This window comes from Panthera onca, chromosome B4, assembly GCF_046562875.1.
Source record: "Panthera onca isolate mPanOnc1 chromosome B4, mPanOnc1 haplotype 2, whole genome shotgun sequence".
Lineage (NCBI taxonomy): Eukaryota > Metazoa > Chordata > Mammalia > Carnivora > Felidae > Panthera > Panthera onca.
The window spans coordinates 128,021,619-128,040,262 of record NC_138345.1 but is presented as its reverse complement, the minus strand read 5'-3'; the positions used below and the strand labels follow the sequence as shown (position 1 = coordinate 128,040,262).

The 18,644-nt window shown below is 48.8% G+C and overlaps 1 protein-coding gene across 3 annotated transcripts in view; it reads left to right on the top strand.

Annotated features, from left to right (window-relative positions):
• LARGE1 (LARGE xylosyl- and glucuronyltransferase 1) overlaps window positions 1-18,644 on the top strand; it is a 541,763-nt gene that overhangs the window by 28,210 nt on the left and 494,909 nt on the right. Inside the window, exon 1 of one of the 3 annotated variants that reach the window (XM_078449496.2) lies at window positions 16,828-16,925. The exons of the other annotated variants lie outside the window; for them this stretch is intronic. The gene's annotated coding sequence lies outside the window, so the exon portion shown is untranslated. Of the gene's footprint in view, window positions 1-16,827; window positions 16,926-18,644 lie in introns of those variants that run through there. 3 annotated transcript variants of the gene reach the window in all.

The window sequence follows — 18,644 nt, the reverse complement described above, 5'->3', positions numbered from 1 at the left end:
CCTTTGCCATGAGAACAGCATGCCCTTTTAGCTTGCTGTTCTGAGGAAGAGCAGGATGAGAGATCCTTGGAACAGAGCTGCCCAGCCAACCCTCGAGACTGCAGTGAGAAGCCAAGCCCTCCCCCCCACAACCGGATCTGCTGAGCGCCAGCTGACCTGCAGATGCTTGAGTGCAGATAAATGATGGTTGCCTCAAGACACTGCTTTTGGGGATGGTTTGTTACACAGTGTTGTGATGTGACAGGTGGCTGAAGGAGGGATATTAGTGTGACTCAGACATAGATCCTCAAGTCTTGGAGTTTGGGAATGTGATGGTGGGGCCAGGACAAGATCATTAGCTCCTACGGGGCAGAGAAGATGCTTGAGTGCCCTAAGAAAGGACTCAATAAAGGGAGTTCAAGGAGGGAGAGTCTGCTGGGTGAGTGATTCAGGAAGGCCTCAAGGAGGGAGTGACCTTTGGAAAGGATGTTCTTTGACTATCAGAATAGAGGACCATTGACTAGATTTCTGAGTTTAGAATATGTGGTTGTTCAAAACTGATTTCTCATCAAAGCTGGATTGCATTGGTATCAATTTTCCGTTAAGTGTCTAATGACTTTGCTTTCACTGGACCAAAAGAAGGCTCTTAAGACTTAAAGCTACATTGGTGTCAGATTACAGCATCCCCCTGTGATGACAGCTAATATTTCCAAAGCTTATCACAAAGAACTACCCGATGTGTATTTGACATACCTACTGAGTTCCGAGGATGTGGTTACTCAGCATTTTATAGGCATGATCTCATGTAATCCTCATCACCTTAAGATAGAGTGATAGATACTAATGCTAATTTCATTTTCCAGGTAAATTAACCAAGCCAGAGAGGGTAGGTGACTTGCTAAGCCCTGCAGTAACGTCAGAGTCTCATTCTACTCTCTGTACCTGTCTCTCCGATTAGATTGACATCCTCTCCATTCATTTTTGTGTCACTACACAGAGGATGATGTTTTGCACACAGTAGGTGCTCAGATGACATCTGTTAAGGGAAAAAAAAATGAATAAATCTATTAAGAAGGAATAGTGTCTGTATGGAAATTGTATCTGGTGACGAGACTTCAGTCTCCAGATTTCTGGACTGATCCTTATAAAACAATGAGGCTGTGTCAGTGGTTGGAGATCCTGGAAATATTTATAGGTATTTGGGAGAGCCCAGAAAGGAAGGGTAGCACCTTCTGGAAGTGGTGATCTCTGGAGTGAGTCTCAAATGAGTCTGAGTTAGACAAGGGAGAAGCAAGGGGTCTACCGCAGAGGAGATGTGAGTTTACAGAAACCACATATACATGCCCTCCAGTGCCCAGCATAGCTTCTGGGACACAGCGGGTGCTCAGTTATAAATGTTTGTTGGGTGAGGGAGGTGCTGGCAGTGAACTTTCTGAGCTCTTGTGACCACAGCTGTGAACACTTGAGTCTCTGCAATCTTATAACCTTGTTTCTAGTTCCCCTAACCCTTGTCACTTTAAGGAAACTGAGGCAGCATAACAAAAGGAACCAAGACCCATTTTGTCGTAAACAACTTGAGGAGTTATTGCCTAATAAGGCTGGCTTATCACCAAGCCAGTGATTCTCTTGAGTGGAGCTAGGAATCCTGCAGATATAAAATAAATTTGGAATAGCTCGTGGTAGTTCGAACCGCTGTAGAATCACACCCAGTGACTCTCAGTTTTGACAGTATTTACTGACAACTTGCACCTTGACCCAGATTTGAATCCTGGCCCCAGCATTTGTCTGTGAGAATTTAGTGAAGTTCCTTAATAGCTTTCCGAACCTCTGTTTCTTCATCTGTGAAATAGAGATAAAATCCACATCCTAGAGTTACACAGTTTAATTAAAAAAAAAAAAAAAAACAAAAAAACTAGGATTTTCTTTGTTTTTAGCACCAACTATGTGTCAAGTCGTCTTTTTTAACCTCTGTATGAATGGATTCATTTGATATTTTGAATCCTCACAGAAAACCATGCGATGGGGTGATTCCCCCCCCCCCTTACAAATGAAGTGTGATAACTCCCTTTATCGCTACAGCACTATTTAGGGGGGCGCTAGGATTTGAACCCCCCAGAGCCATCCTCAACCCCTCAGCTGTACTAACTGTGTCCTTAAAACTTGTGCAGGCATCCCCTTCTTTTGCAGACCTGACCACCATTGTTGTGTCCCAGTCCTGAGGAACCAGTGTGCCTGCTAGGCTGGGAAGGCTTGGCAGGCACCAGCTGGGGTCCCGGTTCATGGGTGGCACCTTGGGGCATCTCTTTCAGTGCTGACATGTGTGGCCATTTGTGTTTGGCCACATGTTTATCATTGTTTATCCTGTGAGATTGCATACATCACCAGGGGCAGAGACCATATCTGTTTTCCTGTATTTCTGGCACTTAGTACTTTTTCCGCTTTGAGCTCTCAGTAAATACCAAATGAATGAATAGATTTCTGTTCACTTATCTTCTCCCCTGTCCTCCGGTCACTCAAGACCACTCTCCCTTCAAATGATCCCATCCTCCTGTAGTGAAACGAACAGCTTGAGCCTATATATTAATATTATGCTGGTATTTTATGTGGGTGCTTCAGCAAGGGCTGGGGGCGGTCTCCTTGCCTGCTGGTGAGCGCCTGTGGGACAACCACCCCCCCCCCCCCGCCCCTGCCGCCCCCGCAGCAAATATCAGGCCCAGAGCCCACTTTCCCATGTCAGATGTTCTCAGTAAGTGCTGTTGACATGAGTTGATTGAACAGAGGCCCTCTTTGACTTTTGCCTCTGTTAGAACTTCAAAGGGGACCAAGAGAAAAAAAGTTTAAGGAAACTATTTTGCATAGTTTCCAAGTCTGTATTATTCCAGCTCAAACTTATGAATGGATGGGCTCCAAAGGATATGTCTTCTTTTCTCCCGCTGAAAAAGATGTCATAAAGATGCTACGGAATGCTGCTCGGTACACAAAAGTCTGCCTGGCCCAGGAGGGAGTTAACTCTGGGACCTTTGCCACAAAATTGTCAGACGGCCACACTTGCAAATCTGACAATTAAAATGGGAAGGCGATACAATTGACTCAGAATGTTTTTCATTTATAGTGAATGAAGGGGCTTGTAATTAAAAGGAAAACATAGAGCTTCTGGAGGGAGCTGGGTAAGAATTTTAGAGGTACCTATTGTTTACAGTTCAAAGGAGAGGGTTTTCTTTGGTGGAGGGGGGAGGGAGTTGAGGTCCTGCACAGAGTCTGGGCTCTAGGATCAGACAGACCTCGATTAAATTGGGCGCTTGACTAAGTGTGGGGCTGGCTTTAAGTAAGGTACGAAAAACACCCGTGGCTTTCTTATCTCTAAAATGGGTGAGATGTTTTATGAAACGGACTGCGTGTGTTATGAGGACATATTTGAAGGTGCTTCTCAGGCAGGAGGGCCTCAGTGGATGTTAGTCCCTTTCTCACCCTCGTGTGTGATAGATAGAAGGACTGTCCATTGCATGCATCTTTATTGCATTTATACACAATACACACACCATTTCTGAGACTGGAAGAAAAGTGGAAAGGCAGCTGAAAATGCAAGGGGGAGGTTTTTTTTGAGGGTGTGGAGATTTTGACAAATGGAAGGGAAGCAGGTTCTTTGTTTCTCTAACAGTGTTCCCTGATGGGCTTGCAGGTGTTATCTGAGACTTTTCTTATCACCTAAATTTTTTTTTTAATTTATTTTTGAGAGGCAGAGAGAGAGCATGAGTGGGGTAGGAGCAGAGAGAGAGGGAGACACAGAATCTGAAACAGGCTCCAGGCTCTGAGCTGTCAACATAGAGCCCGACACGGGGCTCAAACTCATGAGCCGCGAGATCATGACCTGAGCTGAGGTCAGATGCTCAACCAACTGAGCCACCCAGGCGTCCCGCATGTTTTTAATTTTTTAATATTTATTCATTTTTGAGAGACAGAGACAGAGCATGAGTGAGGGAGGAACAGAGACAGAGGGAGACACAGAATCCGAAGCAGGTTCCAGGCTCTGAGCTGTCAGCACAGAGCCTGATGGGGGGTTTGAACTCACAAACTGCGAGGTCATGACCCGAGCCGACGTCGGACGCTTAAACGACTGAGCCACCCAGGTGCCCCCACTTAAATTTTTTTAAATTGAATTTTGATGTCATCTCAAGCTAATGTAAATATCTTCTGGGTCATCTGGGTGACCACCTATAATCAGATACTGGCCCTGGATTTGTACTGATAAACCATTGCCTTGGCACCAAATGGTTCCTTGTTCAGTTGAGGGAAGCTCATGAAGGAAGGATGGAATGCTTATCATGAAGGAGGCATCTGGGCTATTCCACAGTGTTTCCAACATCAAGAAGGCATACAGCTGGGGGCACTACCTCAAAAGAACCTCGTTGACCTGAGCACAGTGAACCATGCTCCCTTGGCTGGCTTAGGTTCAGCCTTGACTATCACATTGAGTTGATTTACACTTATATTGTTGCTGAACTTATAAAAAACAAGCAGGTACCTTGTAAGTTGGTTTGCCTTCAAGGTTGTATTAGAGCCACAGGTCCTGGGTGTGCGGCCCCCATTGGATGGTCATGCCCACAGCTCTTCACCTGGTATTCTGTCCTCATTCATCAGCCCTGTCCTGGAACTCCCCACCCTCAATTTACTTACCAGTCCTCAGTCCTCTCACACTGCCTCGTCCAGGTCAACACCTGCCTTCTGTGTTTTTGTTTTTGTTTTTGTTTTTGTTTTTAATTTTTTTTTAACGTTTATTTATTTTTGAGACAGAGAGAGACAGAGCGTGAATAGGGGAGGGGCAGAGAGAGAAGGAGACACAGAATCCGAAACAGGCTCCAGGCTCTGAGCTGTCAGCACAGAGCCTGATGCGGGGCTCGAACTCACGGACCGTGAGATCATGACCTGAGCCTTGCCTTCTGTGTTTTTAAAAGAGCTTTAAGACTGCTTTCCCAGTTGATTTTTACAGTTTGTTTGTTTGTTTGTTTGTTTTGTGGGATGTTTCGGTTCATTTCTTTCTTAGGTGATTTGCTGAGGCCTGGAGGGTACGTCCTTGTTACTCTGTCTGCAACACTGAGCACAGTGCCTGGCGTTTAGCACTCAGTTGATATTTAAATCATTTTTTAATTTTAATGTTTTACATTTTAATGCTAAAATAACACTAGAATAAAAACTAAGCCATAATGAGGCTTCCCTGCCAATTTCTTTTCTGTACAAGTGGCCCCTGGTCACTCAGGTTGGAGGAGCATTGTGTGAGAGGGATTGCCAGAGGTGGAGGAAGTGGGGAAGTAGGAATGCTTTGGGTCTGCTGAGCACCAGGAGGCAGGACTGCCCTGGGTCAGTGTCTGGTGGGTGCAACGAGGACACGGCGGCCTACGGCTCACCTTGTCTACATACCTGAGATGCTTACCTGCGGAGCTTGTAATCTGAGTGTACCCTTTCTTGATTGGGTATCGCCTGGAAGGTTCTTGTCCTTTATGAAGTTTGGAGAGACTCGGGCCTAAGTGGGAGGTGAGCAGGAAATTGCAGCTCAGGTGAGCCCATGCTCACCTCTGGAGGGTAGCTGTTTATGCCCAATGTTCAACTTCTTAATGGGTGTTACTCACTTGGACTGCGTCATAATCATAACTGTGTTCTAACAGCCTTTTATGGGACAGAGAGTACACCAGCCTTTTATTGACACCTTTTATTTACTGTCAAAAAATATAAGGTCTTGACTGCAACCAGGGGAAGTGGATATGGGATAAACATTCCTATTTCACAGATGAGCAGACTGAGGCTTAGGGGATTGATCTGAACTTGAGTCTTAGGGCTTCAAGGTCCTGTTAACCTCCACGTGCCATTTGGCCCTCTGAAGGAAAGTGAGCGCCTCCATCCAGGTCTGGAGTTTCAGCTGCTCCCTCCTGCAGAGGGTCACCTAGGACACCAGCTCATGACAGAGTGGCTCAGCAACAACTTTGTTATATTTTCCAAACTGAAAAAGGGATAGGTCCTCTTGGTTCCATGAAAGGCAGTGTGGCTTGTGAGACTCACGCCCTCGTGCCATACAAACTGGGTTTGGAAGCAGGCTCTGTCCCTTTCAGGCTGGAGTGGATTACTTCTCATCTGAGCCTCAGTTTCTGCCTGGGTAAGATGGGGATACTGATGGGTTGAATCAGGGCATTAGGATGAAAGGAGCCATCATTTGAAAACTGGCTGGCTCAGCACGCATGCACATTGCTGTTATTCCTGTTCCCCAAGGTTCTCAACCTGGACTTTTATTAAAAAATTTTCTTCAGGGCTTCTGAGTGGCTTCTCAGTCAGTTGAGTGTTCGATGGCTCGGGTCGTGATCTCGCGGTTCATAGGTTCTATAGCCCTGCATCTGTCTCTCTGCTGTCAGCACCAGAGCCCGCTTCGGATCCTTTGTCCCCCGCCCCTCTCTGCCCCTCCCCTGCTCACATACTCTCTTTCCCCAAAATAAATAAACATTAAAAATTTTTGTTTTGTTTTGTTTTCAGTAGAAAGCCTCACAAATGCATGTGCTCTTGATAGCATCACAGGCGCAGGGTGACCCCGTCCTTATGCTCAGCAGGCACCTTGGAGGCTGCAGGAACTTGGGCTTCAGAGAACAGGAAGGAGGTTGACTTGAGCCGTTGGGGAAACCTAGAGACGCTCCTGTCATGGTCCCTCGGAGGCGAGGGCTGGCTTTTGGAGTCCGTGTGCGTGTGTGATTTGCAGGAGGGGGAGGCCTCCCTTCCCCGAGCAGGCAGATTAAAGGCTGGGTTGCCAGCCCTCAGCCGTGTAAGCAGTGACCTCAAGGATCTGGCAGCTCTGTGGGACGGTGGCATCTGGCCTTGCAGGGCCTCCCCCATCTGGCCTCGCCCGCCCTCCCACTGACTGATTCCCTGCTTCATTGTGACTTTCCGGCCAAACTCACAGTCGCTTGGATGTGGCACGTGCCTTCTCGTGTCAGGTGCTTCGCTTGGGCTGGCGCCGTGTTAGGGCCGCGGAAGAGACGTGGGGTTTGATAAGTGGGCCGCTTCTCCTGGGCTCACTCACCCTGCACCGTTGCTGTGTGTGAAGAGCACACTATTTAATGCCATCAGAGGAAAGAGGTCCCACATGCAGTGACCCAGGACCACGTTCTTTGCAAATATCCAGGTGCTTTAAAGTGATGTGTTCCGAGCAGCCTGGAGGGACGGCTCAGGAATGACTAGTAAATGGTAGTAAATGGAGGAATCCAGTGTTGACTGAGGCCTGTCCTGTCTGCTTAACTTCTGCTGTCCGGGAGCTGGTGCTCTACACGCTAGCCCAGACTGAGAGAACAGAGAACACCTTGTGGCAGACCTGTGTTCAAATCATTTTTTTTATCATACAAATATTTATGGAGCACTATGTGTGGCATGGTTATATGTGCAGTGGGTCTATTAGTAAACTAATTATAAATAGTAAACTGGGTGATAAAGTATTTTTTTTAACATTTATTCATTTTTGAGAGACTGAGACAGAATGAGAGCAGGAGAGGGACAGAGAGACAGAGACAGAGACAGAGACAGAGACAGAATCTGAAGCAGGCTCCAGGCTCTGAGCTGTCAGCACAAAACCCGATGCAGGACTCAAACTCATGGGCTGTGAGATCATGACCCGAGCTTAAGTTGGACACTGAACCGACTGAGCCACCCAGGTGCCCCATAAATGGAGTGGACCTTACATTCCAGTTGAGAGAGACAGAGTAACAAATAAAATAAGTGAAATATGTCGAGCCTTCTGTGGTGATAAAAGTCCCCACGGAGAAAAAGAAATTGCAGGTGGGAGGGTTGGGGATGCGTGTGTTGGGAGGTGGAGTTTGCCAGTTGAAGTGACTCAGGTGGGGATTCTCCAAGGTGATTTGAGCAAACATCTGATCTGAAGAGGTAAAGAAACGAATCATGGGGCTATCTGGAGAAAGAGCTGGGGTAAATGCAAAGGCCCTGAGGCCATTTTTCAATTGCTAATTGAGAGACCACAAGGAGGTCAGTGTCTGGAAGGCAGGGAGCATGGAGGAAAGTAGTGGGGGATGAGGTCAAAGAGGAGTAGAGGCTCAGTGGTTCAGGTGGTGAGCTGGGGCCATTGGAGGAGTGACCTAATAAGCCCACCCATTTCTCAGGTAGTCACTTAGGACACTCCTCTGTTGAGGATTGCCCTTGGGGGGCACAGATGGAAGCAGGGAGACTGTATACGAGGGCTTTAGTTCAGGCAGGAGGTGACCTTGACTCCGGCTAGGGTTACAGTGATGGGAAGTGTGGGTCTCTATTGCTTACAGTCTCTGTGATCCTGCGCGAGTTACTTATTATCCTTGGATTTTAATTTTCTCAGCCTTGCAATGAAGATAATGAAACCTACTTCATAGAGCGGTTGCCACGCAATGGCCAGGCATGAGCCTGACCCCAGCGGGGGCACTGCCCACCCTCCCCACAGCTGGCATTGGAGGCTGTGTGCTGTCCCTTCCGTCGTGTCACTCGGGAAGGGGCTTGAGGTGCTGAGGCCGACAGGCTTCTGGCAACTTCTCTGCATGGTCTCTGCTGGGGTTGATGACCCAGCAGGTCCGCAGAAGTGTTCTCACCCAACCTCCTTGAGTTCGTGATTTGGAAGCTGGGGCGCAAAGTGATGAGTCTTCGGATTTTCCACATAATTCATCCAGCTGTGTGTCACGTCGCATGGCGTCCAAGGATTTGTGAAGAGGCGGGGTGATTTGTGGTCCAGTGTGAGGAAAATTGGATTATGGAGCAATAAATTGAAAGAGTGCTCCATCAGTCTGTTGAAATCCTGTAATTTTGGGCTCTCGGAGTTCAAGATAACTCCTAGCAGAGAAAGTGGAAGAACAACAGAAGAAAATCAAAATTTGGGCTCAGTTTTCTTAAGGAATGCACACCTGTTGTTCCAAGATCGAATATCAGGCATTGACCAGAAGTGCCCTAGTGAGGTAATTAAGGGTGTTTTATTGCTCTGTGGGACGTATGGAACTTTTATTTGCAAAGTGCATTATTTACTGTCATTAGTTTCTTTCTGTGACAAAGGTCAACATTGCCGTGCCATTTTTCCTGATGTGCCAGTCCTTGATTTCCTGCTGAATGCCATCGGGGTTGTTTTCCCTAAGGTTGAACAGTATTTCCTGCTGGCATGTCTCCTGGCCCCCTTATGGCTGCTGGGGGCAGAAGTGGTGGCCGTCTGGCAAGATCTGGAAAGACGTTAGATGGCTTCATCTAGATGGATTTCATTCACCCTGGGCCCCTGGCCTCTTTCATCAAGGAGAGGGACAAGGAGTCTGGAAGGACAGAGGCAGTTTTGCTGGTGTGGTAAGGGTGTTAGCACCTACTCCGTGCACGTGTGTGGAAGGCGTTTCTTCCATGTCACGTGTCCGTGCTGGTTGTTACTGCCCTGGCGGCTTTTGCAGTCAGCCTTGGGTCCTGGAGAACAAGCCCCAGATGTCAGTGTGGACACAGCATCGCCGCACTGTTCCTTGAACTTTCCCTGACCCGTAAGGCTTAGCCTTGGTGACACAGACTCTGTAGGCGGGTCTTTCTTCCGTATGTTCTAGGAGAGGGAGCTGCCACTTCAACAAAACTTTTAAAATTGGGGGTGTATAAGTTGATGGTAAACTAAGAAAAAACAAACAAAAAAACGTTGCCATGAAGCTTTGCTGTGCTCTTTTGCAGTTGGCATGTATTTTTAGAAAATAGGACCTGTGCTTTTGAACCAGCCTCCCCCTCCCCCTTTGAGAGGCGTCAGTTTGTTATCCACATTGAAGAAACTTGATGAGAATTCTGTTTTACCTTCCATTTCCTAGATTCCTCTCCAGGCAGAGAGGCTCAGATCAGCCTTCCTATGCAGATGCACACCTTCCCTTTGCGTTCTCCACCTGTTCATTTGGGGAGCAGGAGGTGACTCCCCTCCATGACTTAGCACAGGGACCCCTGGGGGCTCCTGGGCCCACTGCAGGCTTTGAGCAGTTTGCTCGTGAAGCTGGGCACTAAGCCGTACAGCCTGTCTTGTGCACAGAACTCTTTTCTCGGCCCCCGGGGGTGCTCGTAACTACGCTTCTGGAAACCTGGTACGTGGGAAGGCATCTGGAATGTTAGACTTTCCATATGGAAGCCTGTCAGGGAATGTCATGGCGGGTTGGCCTAGCGGCCTACTGGCATCTTTATTGAGCATGAAAAAAGCTGCTTTTTTTGTGAACTAGAAGGGGACAATTTGGAAGGATGACATTATTCTTTGCAATCAGAAGCCTAAAAAGTACATGAACACGTACGGTAAATCTTCCTCACTTTGTACTTCCCTCTGCTTCTGTGTTTACTGCTCACAAAATGGTGCAGAGACAGGCACGTGTGAGGGAGAGGAATATACCTTCATCAACGCCTGTGTCACACGTGAGAGAAGCAGAGGGAGTAAAAACGTCTGCATGAAAACTTGTTCTAGAATTTGAAAGCAAGATTTAGCTGAAGGTTCTGATGAAAACGTCCTCACCCGCTATGTCTGGGAGGTTTGGGAAAGCGCAGCCGGAGGAGAGAAAACTTGAATCACGCAGGTCAGCCCCACTTCGATGAAGTGATCAGAGCGAGGCAGGTGAGTCTGCGAGAGCGGGCCAGGCCGCAGGGAGGAGACAGGAGTGTGGTCCTCAGGTCTGGATGGCAGGGACTAGTGATCACTCGTGCAGTGATCCGCACGGAGGCCGTGGGCAAGTGTGTGGTGTGTTTCTCAGCTGGGCCTCAGTGTCCGTCTCTGAACGCTGGTATAACACCAGAGTCTCTCACACTGTGAGGGCATGCAAGTGAGAATGTACATCAGGGTTCACTGTGATGCCGACTGCTGGGTAGAAGCCTCGGATGGCTGAGGTTTTGGTCAAGACTGTTCCAACATCCGATGCGACTCGCACCCACATACTCTGAAAACTATGGCAGCCGCGCAGGGTCCAAAAGGCCATGAGAGATTCCGTCTCATTTCAGCTTACACCTGTTTTCTTGGTCATCCAGAGATGCTTTCGTGTTAGCGTGGGTGGGCACAGTTTGGAGTGCTTGATTAACCCAGCAATTAATAAAAGTGGAGAGGTGACAATTGGTGTTACCAAGCTGCAATTGAAAGCAATGCATTTGGCTTCTCTCCACGCAAACAGATTGGTGGAGAAGCCACCCATGGGGAGGAACATCGGAACGCAGAATAAGGAAGCTGGTTGGAAAAAGGGTTCAGAGCAAAAAGCGGTGTCAGGATGGGTTGCTTGGTGGATTATTCTTTCAGTCAACAGATATTTATTGAGTAATTCCTGTGGGCCTGATTCTGTGCCAGGAACTGAAGATACGTTTGTGGGTAAGGTGTAGCTTTTCTTGTGAAGAGGCTGAGACTGTTGATGATGGAGGTAATGGACACATAAGCAATGGATTCTGATGCTTCATAGTAGGTACAGGATAGATGGTATTCAAAGTTCATGGGGACCAAGGGAAGGAGAGGTTGGTGTCTTTTTTTCTTCTTAATTTTTTTTTTTAATGTTTATTTATTTTTGAGAGAGAGAGAGAGAGACAGACAGTGTGAGTGGGGAGACACAGAACTCAAAGCAGGCTCCAGGCTCCGAGCTGCCAGCACAGAGCCTGATGCGGGGCTCGAAGTCATGGACACACAGACTGTGAGATCATGATCTGAGCCGAAGTCAGCCGCCCAACCGACTGAGCCACCCAGGTGCCCCCCGAGTGCTTGGTTTTATGAAAAAAGAGAGAGCGGTATTAACTTTACAGAAAAGTAGTGTGAAAACAGTATTTTCGCACAGGCAACCGCAGGAGCAAAGGTTTGGACGCATAAGATGAGGGGGGGATATGCAGTTGATGAGCAGGGACTGGTTTGAATTTCAGCTCTGCCACTTACTAGCTGGGTGACCGGGCAAATCACTGAGCCTTCCTGTGAGTTGGTTTCCTCATCTGTAAAGTGGGCATAAAGACTCCATGCCTCATGGGGTATTGGGAGGATTCTTTCCTACTACATGCAAGGTGCACTGTGCTTGGCCCGTGGTGACCCTCTTGTAGCAGTGAGCCCTGAGATATGCCAGGTTCCTTGAGTGTGCCCTGCTTAAGAAGGACCTGAGACTGGAAATGTCACGGAGGGCCAGCTGTTAAAGGGGTCAGAATATCACACGTCCTGATTTTACCTCTGCAGACATTTACTCACACCTTGTTTAAGCCTTGTCTCCCCTTGAGGTACCCATTGATCTTACCCTTTAAGAAACAGCCACATGTTTGTGATCTTGATCGCAAGGGATTGCACCTTGGTTCTTCATTCTCTCCTGGGGAGATGGCATAGGGCAGACTAGTAGACATATGCCAGTTGGTCTGAGTGTTGGGAGAAGCTCGGGCAGTGTCTGTTTGGACCTGGACCTTGTTCTGGCCGCACCGTTTGTAAACCACGTGACCTCACTCCTGGGTGGAGTTTCTGCACCCATGGCATTTTGTCTGACATGTATATATGTATCGTGTGAAACATTTATCTCAAGGACTAGGATGGAAACACCTTTGAAGGAAGGAACTGCCTCGAGTAGGAAAAGATGTTGATAAGCTACAACATGTCGTCCAATAGAAATAGAATCCACATATGTAATTTAAAGATTTCTGGTAGCAAGGGTAAAAAAAATAAGTAAAAAGAAATAGGTGAGATGAATTGTGATAACAGGTTGTATGTAAGTCAGTATAACCAAAATATGTGTAAAAATTATTGCACTATTTGGTATTCTTTATTTTACACTAAGTCCAAGCTGGTGCATGGTTTATATTTATTGTGTAGCTTGATTCAGACCAGCACGGGACAGGTGTGGCTCCTGTACTGGGTGGTGTGGGTCCTGGGAGGAGCCAAAGTAACAATGCTGTAGCTCTTCCTCCCTCTCTCCATCTGTGTCTCTCTTTGTCTCTGTCTTTCTCTCCATGCTTCCCCTCCCTGAGAGGGCTGAGAAGATAAATGAGCAGTGGAGACCACAGTGGATGCTTTGTGTGAATGGATTTTTGTCAACAATGAAGACGGGGATAAGTTTCATGGAAGGACACAGAGAAAGGGGCAGTGCACTAGGAATTTGCAAAACAGTAGCAGCCGTATGTCCAGCACTGTTCTAAGCATCTCACTGGAGCCTCTCAATCCGCACGGAACCCTAAGAGCTCATCATTTCTCCCCTTTTGAGAATGGGAAAATCAACACAGAGAAGTTAAGAAACTTACCCAGAGCCATGAAGCTGAGGTTTGAACTCAGATAAGCTGTCTCTGGAGCCCTGCTGTGCTAGTTACCTTAAAAAATCTTGGAGGAACTGAATCTTACCATTCGGCCTGGACTGGGTAGTTTACACCAGAGGTTGAGGAGGCAGGAAGGCCCCAAGGATCATCTGGATGAGCCTGAAAGTCTGCTAGAGAAAGGGCTTTCTCTGGTTTGCTCCCATCTAGACCCAAGCCTGGTGCATAGTAGCTGCTTGGTAAATATTTGTGCAAGTTGGTGGGGATGCGTTAGCATCAGTGGATATGATGACCCCTGAGCCCGTCAAAGGCTTGGAGACGAAGCTGTGCCTTTAAGGGATGGTCTCATAAATACAGCCCTGGGTGAAGGGGACTCATGTGGAAGCATGTTCACATCCAGAGTTCTCGCTCTGAGCTGAGGACAGAGTTTATACATCCCATGCCAAAGCTCTTGTTTTGTTTGTTTTTCTAGCAAAATTAAGAAATCGAGATACAGCATAGCCAAGCCCAGAAAACAAAGTGTGCAGCTTGATATATTTTTAATAAGGGGAGTCCCCTATATAACCAGTTCTCACATCAAGAAATAGGGCATTTCCAGTACCCCAGTACCCCAGAGCCACCCTGCCCCCGCCCTCCCAAGAGTATCTGCTCTCCTGACTTCTGACCTTCATGTGCCCATGCTTTTGAGAAATCCTGATGATTGGAGATGGGGGGCGGGAGGGGCAGTTTGTTTGTCTTGTTACACTGATGTTCTCCAAGGTTAAGGTTCTGACATGATTCTTGTGTCCATTGCACAGATAGAAACGAAGGCTCACATCGGTAATACAGCTTGCCCAGGTCTCATGGCTTGAGCATAGATCGGCAATTCAGACCCAGAGCTGTAGTGCTCCAAAGCCTGTGTTCTTGACCATCCCATATCCATAGGTCTCCTTCTACGGCATTTTGTCTAAAACGCAAGGTTGGGATGTTCAGGATGAGATTGCTGGTCTGAGCAATATTGGAGCCACCGCCCTGATGCTGCAGAGGAGGGCTAGCCATCCCGGCTCAGAGCCCAGTGTGCTGGATTTATCCCAGAGGCCGCACCTCCCGCACCTTCCAGAGTAGCTTGGCTGGCGAGCCCATGCCGGGTGGGGTGACAGGGACAGGTGGGCGGGTGGGTTCCTCAGTGCCCCATGTTCTCCACCCCTGCTTGTTGCTGACAGGCTCACCCAGGGCTCTGTTGGGGGAAGCTTTCCATTCAAAAGCAGCTCACTCCCACCTAAGTGGAAAGGACTCTGTGTTGCCACACACACTGGTCTCCTGCTCTGGGGGCACGGCTGGGGCTGCTGCCTGTGAGGACCTTGGAGTTTAGCACCCATCAGCGCTCCTGGGAGGGAGCCAGAGTGGCAGGCTGGGGAGGGCAGCCCCTGGCTGGCCTGGAGGCCCCTCGGAGGGTTGGAATTGGGCATACGTATTCTATGCTGGGGAGCTTTGCTCTCTCCGTGGCACTGCCCTCTGCCCCCACCGCTCTCCAGTCCAGAGGGACAGGTGGTAGCTGTCATTCTGCAGTTGGTCGTGGCCTGAGAGAGATTTGCCAACAGTTCTGGAATAGAGATACCCCCCAGCCTCTTTGGCCCGGAGAATGCCGCTTGACCCATAAAACTGCAAGCAGGCAGTCCCTCAGCCTGGCTTTCTCTCTGCTAGGACGGGAGTGGATAGCAGGCAAAAATAGAAGCTATTACCCTAGGCTCGGTGCCCTGAGGGCTGAAATTTAATTCAAAAAGGCAAAATAAAATCATCCCTCTGAGGCAGTGGTTCTTATAAAAATAAAGCCAATATTATTATAATAATCCTAGCAAGTGAGTTGCTGAACGATTTACTCTTAGCTGGCCACTGGGCCTAACATCAGGGATTGAATGGCATAGCTCTGGAGCCAGACTGTCTAGGGCTGAATCCTGCCATCCTCTGCTTAGCTGTGTGACCTTGGGCAAGTGACTTGACCTCTCTGTCCAGCCGTGACGTGGAGCTGTTGTGTTCATGAATGGATCCACGTGGAGCACTTCGGTTACTGCCTGACATGTTAAAGGCTCAGTAAACTTTCATGTGGTGATGGTGATGAAGAAGATGATGGTGATGAAGATGTGCACGGATCGGTTCTAGTCTCTGAGCAATCTGGGGTGCTAGATAATTTCGTCTTCACAGTTTACCTGCAGAGAAACTGAGACACAGATAGGGTCAGTTCCTGGCCGGCAGGCCACTGAGGTGGAATGTGAACCCAGCACAACCTTCTGCAGGCTTTCCAGTGAATGGTGGGTAAAGCTGCCGTTGGCTTTCCCAGAACTACACACATTTCACATACTCTTCCCATAGTTGCAGGAAAAAACAGGACAGATGCTATTTATTTTATGATCCATTTAAAATAATACACATAACTAATGTTTGCTGAGTGAATGGCCCCATTTCAGCTGCTACATTTCCATGGCCTTTGTGTTTGGCTTGTGTCTTGAGACCTGGGTGAGAAAGTTCTGTGGTCTTGTCAGACCTGAGGCTCCTCTTCTCTCGCTGATGTGCTCACGAGAGGGGGAGATGCTTTGATGTGGGAGGGTGGAGGCGGTGGTGTCTTCGGAGAAGTGAAGCCTCGCTGTCTCATCTGTCTGTGCTTGGTGTCTGTTGCCCAGGCTGGCTGGACCCTTCTGACCTTCAGCCCTTCTTTAGGTCCCGTCCTCGGGACCTGTACCAGCTCTGGGAAAGGACCAGAGCAGCCAGGAAACAGGAGATTCGGGTTTGACAGAGATAGGAGGGCACTGCACAGTCTGTGGAAAGAAGGTACCATTTTCGTGTTGAAGTTCCCTGAGTAGAGGCAAGAAACCAGCACCAGAGAGGAGGCCAGAGAAAGGGGGGGGGGGGGGGAGAGAAAAATGCCATAGGGGTGGAAGGTGAGGGGGAGGGGATGGGGCAGAGGTGGGGGCAGGGGCTCAGGAGGAGGGAGGTGAGCCTGGTGACTTGTATTTGGAGTTTTGTGCCTTGGGAAGGGCAGGGCAAGCCTGGGGTGGAGCCAGCAGGGAGGAAGGATGTGAACAGCAGGTGGCAGACAGTGGGAGGGTGGAGGATGGCTTGGGAAGAGAAGGGATCCCACAGGTTTTAGTGCCAGAATAGACTCCAGGCCCCGGGATGGGGTACCGCTGAGAGACAGACCCTGGCCCACCTTTGGCCACGCAGCTGGTGAGTGGCCAAGCTCCCTGACTCCCACCCCAGTGCTCCCTGGCTGCCAGGTGGCCTCTCAGGGCAGAGGAGGGTGAGGCTGGAGGGGCTGGAGTCTGCTCCTCAGCTCAGCCTATGGGTCTCCCGCCTGCAGCAGAGTTTCTGAGAAGGTCCACCCGGGGACCTCGGCCTCCGTGCCTGACGCCATTCAGAAGAGGCTCCACAAATAAAGTCCACGGTGTGTCTGTCTCTTTAGTCCAGGAACAGCTTGAGCTAATCGAGGCGTGCCTCTGCCGTGTGCAGCTCCTGCCAGGGGGGTTAAAAAAAGAAATACTCACGCCGATCCAAGGGCTTTTTGTAGCAGTGCAGAAATAATAAACCCAAACACAGAGGCGAGCCGTTTCAGGAGCGAGGTTGGTGCCTTATCGGGGTCACTTTCTGCCAGCTTCTGCCGGGCCCCAGGAAACCAAAGTTGTCAGATGGCCAGTTCCGCCCCCTCCATAGGGGCAGGGCGATCTCGTTAAGGGGCAGAGGTGAGTGGGAATGTTTCCTGGTGAAAGGATCCGATTTTAGTGTTTGTTTTCCCAGTGAGGTCAGTTCCATGGCCCTTGACCATGGTTCCCTACTTCCTGCCAGCCTGCTCCAGGAAGACCAGCTCCCAGCGTGAGCCGGGCCAGCCTCCCCTGCCCGCGCTTAACGCCTGGTCCTTCCACTCCATGAGAACTGGGTTTCACACACGTGGAAGTTCAGGTCAAGAGATGTAAGGGGCTTGCCCAAGGCTGTACACAGCTCTGGTGGCGGTACTGGTGATGATGATTGGTGATGGTGATTGGTGATGGCGATGGAGAGGCGTAGCTGCTGGTTGGTTGCCTGGGCACTGTGTTAAATTCTTTGGTGATGAAGACCGTGTTGATAACAGTAATGGCTGGCACTGACTGTGTGTCTGTTCCATGCCTCACTTTCCTCTTTAAAATGGGATAGCTTTGGGGCAACTGAGTGCTTCAGGCAGTTGAGCATTGGACTCTTGATTTGGACTCAGGTCATGAGCCCAGGGTCATGGGATCCAGCCCCATGCCTGGCTCCGTGCGCTGAGTGTGGAGCCTGCTTAAGATTCTTTCTCCTTCTCTTTCTCTCTCCCTCCCTCTGCCCTTTTCCCTCTGTCTGTAAAATGACCAGAAAATGTGATAGCTTCATGGGGTTGTTGTGGGTTAGGGTCTTTGTGGAGATTGTACAACTTAATATATATAAAGCACTTAGTGCCAGGTTGGTGTTTGTTACCAGTATCATTTGCTATTAATTAAGCTATCAGAGGTGCACTTGATCTTGAAACCACTCTGTATACCCCCTGTATGTATGTATGCATGTATGTATGTGTGTATTTTTAAAGTTTATTTATTTATTTTGAGAGAGAGGGAGAGAGAAAGAGACGGGGAGAGAGAATCCCAAGCAGCTGTCAGTGCAGAGCCTAATGTGAGGCTTGATCCCACAACCATGAGATCATGACCTGAGCCAAAATCAAGAGTTGGATGTTTAACTGACTGAACCACCCAGGTGCCCCTGTATACCCCCTGTAAATGCTCAAGTCAGGAGGCGCCTAGGTGGCTCAGTCTGTTAAACACGTGACTCTTGATTTCGGCTCAGGTCATGATCGCACAGTTCGTGAGTTCAAGCCCCGCATTGGGCTCTGCACTGACAGTGCGGAGCCTGCTTGGGATTCTCTCTCTCCGTTCTCTCTCTGCCCCTCTCCACTTGCTCTCTCTCTCACCATGAATAAATAAACTTAAAAAAGTTCTTTTAAAGGGTTAAGTCAGAACCTTCATTCTTTCTGATAAGCCACGCATGATCGTGCCATGCTGTGTGTGGAGAGGCCCTGCAAGTGAGTGAATGGCTGGCTGAAAGGTGGGTGACAGGACACATCTCTGTTCTAGATCTTTCTTCCTTGACACCCCCCCGTCCCCCACATGCTGCTCCCCACCCTCCTAATTTTAGTGTTTGTTTCCCCAGTGAGGTCAGTTCCATGGCCCTTGACCTTGACCTCCACCTTTCCTAATACTGTTCTCTCACTTGTTGATAAAGAATACAGTGCAGTATTCTGTCACTCTGTCAACAAATGAGGGATAGTTTAGCTGAATTAACGCTCGTAACCGTCACCAGTTGTCTGTTGACTTTAGTTTTGCAAAGGCTCTGACTCTTCCCCCATTTTTTTTTCTTTTTTGAAGGTGAACAATTAACTCTATTCCCTCTGCTATGGA